The sequence below is a fragment of the Apodemus sylvaticus genome, chromosome 15 (assembly GCF_947179515.1).
Source record: "Apodemus sylvaticus chromosome 15, mApoSyl1.1, whole genome shotgun sequence".
Lineage (NCBI taxonomy): Eukaryota > Metazoa > Chordata > Mammalia > Rodentia > Muridae > Apodemus > Apodemus sylvaticus.
In genome coordinates this window covers 13529340-13536398 of record NC_067486.1, presented here as the reverse complement: position 1 = coordinate 13536398, position 7059 = coordinate 13529340, and positions in this window count along the sequence as shown.

The window sequence follows — 7059 nt, the reverse complement described above, 5'->3', positions numbered from 1 at the left end:
TTCTTTTGAATATTGCATATATGACTCTAAAAATACTATACACATGACTAACTAACCACTGTCTACATATATGAAGACAGAAAGATATTCAAGGGGAGATTACTATTTCTCAAATTTTTAAATAAATCTTATATGAAATGCCTTACTGCTTGCTAACACTAAGAAGAAATGGCTAAAAAATTCTTTGTTTATTTTAAAGTATTATCCATAAATCATGATATGAGAGATTAGCATATAGTTTTTCATAACAGAAAGGAATTCCTTGGAACAATATAAAGGCTACTTTATATATACCTCTCTCATTTGTTTTTCTTTCAATTCATTCCCAAAATTGGCTTTAGAAGAGTTGATGAGGAGAGAAAGCACATGCAGGTGCAGCCTCGTGGTGCAGCCGGGACTAAGCTCTGGCGTGGCATTAGGACAGAAAGAAGGGTTGCTTACCTCCTGCATCATAACTCCCGTGCTGGGCTGCTGGACTACAACAAGAGTTGCTAGTTTCGTTATTAAGTCCTTTCAGATTATACAGTAAATAGTTACAAGAGTTAAATCGTACCTTTTTGTTTTTATAAACAACAGTAGGCTGGCAAATTACTAGTACAATTTGATCACCATATTGAAGAATGTAGAGTAGAAGAACAATCTCTAGGCCCTGACTTCAGATGACAGCTAGGCCTGGGAGCCATAGTCACTGCTTCAGACCAGGACATTTCTGCAGGACATCCAGAGCTTGGGAATGTTAGAGTTACAGTGTTTTGGAGACATTGTGTTAAAGTTTTAGCCAAGAGGACAGACTTAATGTATCATTCAGAGAAATGTGATTTCAAGGAAAGGAACATTTATATTTGTTCTAGAACCCTGAATATCCAACATTTCTTAATACTTAAAAAAATATAAAACAAAACACAAAAACTGCGTTCTGTAGATGTCCTTTCTTTGGAAGCTGTTGTGTCTAATTGTGATTTGAGCCCAGTTCTCAGACGTGAGGTGCTTGTTCCCGTCACCTCTTGCATCCTCCCATGCACTTTCTCACAGGAAATGGGAAGGCTTTCTCCTTGACTCAAGCTGTATTTGTCTCCACTTAGATTTAAAATATTTGCTGTTCTTATTGGGGCCACAGTTTGCTATCTTCTATTTAAAAAAAAAACAAAAAACAATTCCTGTTATAAAAGAATATTAATTCGTGGTATTCTTTGCTCAGTTTTGTCATGCATTTTTCATAGACCCTAAGATACAGTTAAACAAAAAGAACAGAAAGCTGTCTGACCTTCTTTTGTACCTTATAAGTTCAAGAATAGTGAAATGCTCATTTTGTTAGAAAACAAGTTTTCCATGTGGTGTTTACATTGAGCTCATTTTATACATGTCCTAGCCTGAAGTCTGAATATTGGTGCTGGCGTTGGAAACTCCAGCTAGTCAGGCAGAAGTGCTGGGTGTGGCTGAGCGCCACATGATGAGTTAGCCAATTGCATTCTTGTCGGTGTTGATCCATGTAAATACAGTAAGTAGGAAAAATTACTGAGTTTTTCTCCCCAGATAAACAGTGATGCTCAAGTATTGTTATTTCTTTTAAAGAGTGGACCTCCAAATATTTTTGGCAAGTTCTGTCATTTTCTGCATTTGCCATTTATGCTACTGCCTTTTATAAAGAACCAGTGTATCCTTGAAATAGCACAAAAAATGTTTTAAAATTTATAATTGCAAAACAAGCCTGTGACTGACTTAATGTCTTTAGATCTAAAGGCTAAAAAAAAGTTGATATTTCAATATTTCACTTACTCCCAAGAAAAAAATACTCAGTCTTTTGTAGAAGGGAGAATTTTTGCATACATTTTTACTCTTTAAATAAAGACACTTATACTATCATAATAACAATTATGTATTTCTTTGTTTTTTTGTAATTTTACATAAAACAGTTATTTTCTATTTTTACTCAGATAAATATTTGTGCATAAAATGTAAAAATAGTAAATGAGAAAAATACTATTATACAATAAATTCTTATGTTGAAAGTCTTTTGGTTTTTGTTTTCTTCTGGAAAAAAAATCAGATTTCCTGGGATCTACTTCTAATAAATGTACATATGGCTCCTCTGTATTCCTTTTCATTACATAAAACCTGTCAAAGAAGTGATCCCCCAAAATATCTCCTGTGTCTGTTTCTCTCTGCTTCTCTCTCTCTTTCTCTTTTTTTCTCTCTGTGTCTCTCTGACTCTCCCTCTCTCTCTCCCCCTTTTCCTCTCCCTTTCCCTCTCTGTCACATGCATGCACACATACAAATGAAATAAAAATGTAGCTTTGGGGAGAACAGATTCTACTGAACTGTGATTGGTGGGTATGAAGTAGTATATTCTCATCCACAGAACTAGGGTTTAAGAATAATAGGAGGTAAACCAGTAAGGTTGGACACTTGTCAGAAGGCAAGCTGAGCACTGGAGAGATGGCTCAGTGGTTAAAAGCACTTACTGTTTTTGCAAAGAATCCAAGTTTGGTAACTCCAAGGGATTTATATAAGCTTCTGGCCTCTGCAGATACCTCTCATGCACATACAAACACCCACAGACAAAAACAAATGCACATAATTGAATAATCAAAATAAAATACTTTTGAAAATTCTATTCCTTAAAAACAATAATTATTAGGTTATTTAACTTTTTCCCCTTGTATTGTAATCAGGGTCTGACTGTAGTCAGTCTTGAGTCTAAGCTTTGTGACCTTCCTGCCTCTGGCTCCTGAGTCCTGCAGTGACAAGATGTTTCACACAAGACTTTACAATTTAAAATGTCATTTGCCTCTCCAGCCCGGCAATTGTAAACTTGGGCATGCATAAATAAGAAACTAATGTTTAGGAACTGCATTGTTTTTAGAATACGCTGTTTCCCTTTAGTTGGGAGTGATGAAAACCGTCTCATCCTAAACTAGGATGGCTGATTGATGTATCAATCATAGGGTCATATATACATATATACATACATATATATGTGTGTGTGTGTGTGTGTGTGTATGTATATATATATATACATATATGTTATGCATGCTTATAGTAAATAAGCATAAGGACCTATGATTTGTGGTAATGGCAATTGGTGCTCACTTCATGTAAAGGTCAAATGTGACTCTGTGCTTGACTACAGAATTCCATTGTAGGCGTGTCAGACATTTCACTTTTCACTTTTGCATATCAGTACTAATTTACAAATGGAAAAGTTGAGGCCTAGATGTGTCAAGGTTACTTGCGTAGGGACAGGCTAGACTTAAAACCAAAGCTAATCTATTTTTATTGGGATAAGTCTATCTCAGTAAAGACTACTAACTGCTTCACTAACAAAGGCGAGGTGTGGCCAGTGTGTTGAGCAAATGACTCACACACTTGGTACCTTTCCTATGTCACTTGACCCGGTCTTATCTAAAGTGAGATATTTGTGTTAAATAGCGCCCGCCTTAAATGTGGCTGTAGGTGTCACTGTTGGCTACTGAGCCACCAGATGTTCTTAGACCATTTCATGAAGGATAGATGCATTTGTCTGAAGATACCTGAACACATACATTAGTCTCAGCATCTGTTGTGTGAGAACAGAACTTCCAGGGAAGACAGCACATCTCCTGACCCCAGATAGGAAGCCCATAACAGACCAAAGTACAGATACCACCAAAGTCTAACTGGTGAACAGGAATATGGGTGAGAGGTTTAAGTAACCTCTCACAGGAGCAAAAATGACTCGAAGACGGCTGCATCACCAAAGCCCCCTTCAGTTGACAGTTCACAAAGCTGAGAACCTGGAGGACACTGCACACAGCATGCAGACAACTCACCACAGATTGGAGAATGTCCTTTATAAGTTAGCCAGGCAGAGGCTGCATATGCCTTTAATCCCAGCCCTGGGGAGGCAGAGGTAGGAAGACCTCCTGAGTTGAAGTCCAGACTGGTCTACAAAACGAGTTCCAGGATATCCAGGGCTACACAGAGAAACCATGTCTTGGGAGGTAGGTAGGGACAGTCAGCTGGCCTGACCTACCAGGAGGCTGGTCTGGTCTCAACCTTGCAGCTCAGCAGCCTTCCTTTTAGAGGAGTGCTCAGCTTTTATTGCTTACTCTGGCAGGAAGGAGCCCAGTGCACCTGCTTAGTTTCAGGGACTACCTGAAGCTGTTATGAGGTGTTTGCCTGGGTTGAATAAGTAGCTTTCTACAATAGGAAATGTTTCAGTCTGGAGGAAATGATTACACAACAGCATTCCAAACACAGCTCAGAGGTTGTCTTAAGCCCCATAATAAGATGCATTAGGGCCACTCTTGAAAAAGAAATTGGCCCATGAATCTGATAAATCCCCGAATTGAGGAAAGTATAGGAAAACTAAAGCAAATTGCGCCTGGCAGTTACAGGGAAATAATCAGCAAAGTCCAAGGGAAAATGACACAAAAATAATTATTTAAGATGGCAAGAATAGAAGCTAAAGAAGATGACCCAGTGCTTCAGAGTATGCGCTGCTTTTTAAGAGGACCAGAGTTTGGTTCTCAGCATTCGTGTCAGCTCCTGTTACCACTACCTGCAGCTCCAGCTCCAGATGATGGTGCTACTGTGGGCACACACACACACACACATACACACACACACACACGTACACACACACCTCTTTAAAGTGTTCATTACAAAGCTAATAGGAATGTGTAGGATAAAAGATATTTGTTCATCTTCTTAAATGAATCAAATACTGAGTGATCTTTGGACCCTAATTACAATAAATAATCTTCAGACCTTAATTACAATAAATAAATTATAAGTGAGAGTTGAGTAACTAGGGAACATGGATAGTTGAACATCCTGAGGTTGCTGTACTACGTATTTTGGGCGGCAATACTAGCTTTTGTGGTTATAACCAAGGGGAGGCAAAGGGGAAGAATGTCCATTAGAAACGTACTTTGGGTAAAGATGAAACACCGTGACATCACTTACTTGTTTCCCAATATTTCAGAGAGTGGACTGCAGATAAATATGGTGGTTCAATTCAAGGCTGAAGACGTGAATCTGGGTGAATAATGGGCGATCCTATTTTTTTATTGCATCTATGAAATCTTTCATCAATTTTTGTGCACACTACTCTAAAGACACTTAACCTGAAGGCTGGAGAGATGGCTTAGCCGCCAAGGGCTAGGCTCACAACCCAAGATATAAAAAACTTACCTGGAACAAGTATCAAGATTGAGGACAACTTTATTAGTGTTTGAGGGAAAAAAAAAAAAACCCAACAGGGTGGCAAGCTGTAACTCTCAGCAGCCATCTGAGGAGAAAGGTGGAGGAGAGAAAGTCCTGTGTTTTGAGTTATGGTCTGACAAACAGATTCTCAGCAAGGTCAGCAAGCACCTACCCACAAGCTGGTTGCTGCATGACCAAGGAGTCGGAGGGTGTCACTTGAGATGAGTAAGAAACCCAGAGTGTCTGGAAAGGTACACTAATGCTTCACTTGAGCAGTATCTGGAAGAAAAGCAAAGGGTAAGTCACGCTTTCCTGAGTGAGTTCCTAGGGAAGCAGATGGGCTCCACAGTGCTGCCTTCAAGCACCCAGAGTACGAGGGAGGGGCCTCTGGAAAGGCTCATAGATTATTTCATTATAGGGATACATTAGTTTTTCATTAGCAGGACTTTTTAAAGATTTTCATGTGTGTGTGTGTGTGTGTGTGTGTGTACACGACTGTGCACCTGTGCAGGTGTCTGGAGGTCAGAAGAGGATGTAAGATGCTCTGGTGTCGACTCAAAGACAGTTGTGAGCCACCGGGCACCAGTGCTGGGAATTGAACTCCAGTCCTCTGGGATAGTAACAAGTGCTCTAAACCACCAAGACATCACTCCAGCCAGCCCTTCTCAGTATGTCTTTGTGTGTCAGATTTACTGTGGGCTATACAGAGCCAGGTGACCGATGGGCCTGCCTGGATTACCTCTTCAGGAAGGATCCAGTAGTGTGTAGTCGAGTCATAGCTCTACCCAGGACCAAAGGTGTATTTTCTTTTTCTGTCTCCCTTCCTCCCTTCTTCCCTCCCTCCACCTCCCCTCCTTTCTCTCCCCCTCCCTCCTTCCTTTCTTCCTTCTTTCTTTTTCTTCATGGGAAGAAAATAGCTTTTAAAAAATGGTTCACTACAAGATCCTGATGTCTGTATCTTGTTATCTGGTATTTAAATCTTGAAGCGTGGTAAAGCAGATATTTCCACTATTAGGAGGTTACCAGAGAAAACCAAGGGTTGGAATCCAGAGCCAGTAGCTCTGGCTCCGGAGAGATCCATCCTCAGCGGCCCCAGAAGCTACTTATACCTTTGTAGCACTTTCACATTTACCCCCAATAGTTGTGACTCCAAAGTCATTTAGGAGATGGGACACGCCTGTCATTTAGCACTGTGGATCTATTAGTGTAGCCCTTGAGTCCACAGCATCTAATGACTGGGAACTGACACTTAAGGAAGTTATACTGCCAATTCAGAATTTTCATTTGGACAAAGAAAGGGAGTCTCTGATAGCTAACTGGTAAATTACCACTAAAGTGTACCCAAAATCTAAGTAGGACTGATTTTAATGCCACATAAAATCAAACTGAGAAGTAACTTTGTGGAACTTTACATCAAGTATCTTCATCAGCTATGGGTTAATAAGGCTCTGTCTAGAGGTTCCATCAGCAACACCAATGGAAGAGTCAGGGAAAGGACTGAAGGAGTTGAGGGATTTGCAACCCCATAGGAAGAACGACAATATCAACCAACTAGACACCCCCCCCCAAGAGCGCCCAGGGATTAAACAATCAACCAAAGAGTACACATGGAGGGACCTATGGCATCAGCCGCATATGTAGCAGAGGATTGGCTTATCTGGCATCAATGGGAGGGGAGGTCCTTGGTCCTGAGGAGGCTCGATGCCCCAGTGTAGGGGAATGCGAGGGTGGTAAGGCAGGGGTGGGGGGGGGAGCACCCTCATAGAATCAGAAGATGGGATAGGGGGTTTTAGGAAGGGAACTGGGTGGGGGGGGGAACAACATTTGAAATGTAAATAAACAGCCAATAAAAAAATAAAAATAAAAAAACCA